The sequence below is a fragment of the Colobus angolensis genome, unplaced genomic scaffold (assembly GCF_000951035.1).
Source record: "Colobus angolensis palliatus isolate OR3802 unplaced genomic scaffold, Cang.pa_1.0 Scaffold139, whole genome shotgun sequence".
Taxonomy (NCBI): domain Eukaryota; kingdom Metazoa; phylum Chordata; class Mammalia; order Primates; family Cercopithecidae; genus Colobus; species Colobus angolensis.
Genome location: NW_012114477.1, coordinates 826989 through 828626, shown reverse-complemented (window position 1 = coordinate 828626; position 1638 = coordinate 826989).

The following is a 1638-nucleotide window of genomic DNA, read 5'->3' as shown; positions in this document are numbered from 1 at the left end:
AGAAAGAAGGAAAGAAAAAACAGGCCTTGAATGTCAGGATTTTATTTTATTTTGGTGTAGACTCAAGAATCATTCATTCATTTAGCAAACATGTGTGGGAGGCATTACGCTGCATTCAACTGTATAGGAGGCATTTTGCCAGGGATTAATTACCTGCCTAAGCAAAAGGCATAGTCCTTGTCCTCAGGGAGTTAAATGGTCTAGTAGGAGGAAACAGGCACAGAAACGGATGAATGTTTTGCAGCATGATCCAAGCTCCAAGAGGGATCTGCTGAAGTGGGAGAACAGAGGGAGGAGCACCTGTCCACCAGCGGTTTGGGAGAGGGGCAGAGAAGACCTTAGAGGAAGCAACTACCCTTTGCTTTTATGTGTTTTGCCTGACTACCATCCATTCCTTCTTTATTAAGTGGACACAGTCATCAGCCAAGCTTGGTCCACATAGTTTCAAGGTACTGACTCAGGTCCCCTGCTCCAGAGAAGGGCAAATGAGCCAAGTCTAGCCAATCAACAGAGGCTATCTCCCTGACCATAGTGATTGGTTCAGAGAGGTGTACCTAAATCAGATGTGGCCAATGAGAGTCAACCCATGATTTGGGTGGCACTGAGGGGAAAGGAGATCTCTTATTACCAGGAGTGTTGGCAACGTGGATTATCTGAGCCCGGAAGAGAGGGGCCGCCATGTAAGAAACCGAGAAAAGTGGCGTCACAGAGGAAAGTAGAGCAGCAAACTGGAGAGCAATGGCATCTGACAGCCCCTGGTCCCATTTGTGTCTGAACCGGAAATTATCTCTAGACCTCAGCTAGGCAGGGTGGCTCACACCTGTAATCCCAGCACTTTGGGAGGCCAAGGCGGGTGGATCACTTGAGTCCAGGAGTTCGAGACCAGCCTGGGCAAGATGGCAAAACCCCGTCTCTACTAAAAGTTTTTTTTAATCATCTGGGCTTGGTGGCGCGTGCCTGTAGTCCCAGCTTCTCAGGAGGCTGAAATGGGAGGATCACTTGAAACCAGGAGATTGGAGCTGCAGTGAGCTGAGATTGTGCCACTGCACTCCAGCCTGGGTGACAAAGTGAGACTCTGTCTCAAAAAAAAAAATATATATATATATATATAAAATATATATACACAAATATATATGTATATAGTTACTCTATTAGTCTTTTCTCATGCTGCTAAAGACATACCTGAGACTGCATAATTTATAAAGGAAAGAGGTTTAATTGACTCACAGTTCCACATGGCTGGGGAGGGTCTCACAATCATGGCTGAAGCCAAATGAGGAGCAAAGGCACTTCTCACATGGCAGCAGGCAAGAGAGCTTGTGTGGGGAACTCCCCTTTATAAAACCATCAGATCTCGTGAGACGTATTTACTCTCAGGAGAGCAGCAGGGAAAACATGCCCCCATGATTCAATCACCTCCTACCAGATCCTTCCCACAACACGTGGGAATTATGGGAGCTACAATCCAAGATGAGATTTGGGTGGGGACACAGCCAAACCTTATCAATATATTATCTCTGGACCTTGAAGTTATGCAAATCACTAAATTAGCTTTTTTTTTTTTTTTTTGAGACAGGGTTTTGTTCTTGTTGCCCAGGCTGGAGTGCAATGGCATGATCTCAGTTCACCGCAACCTCC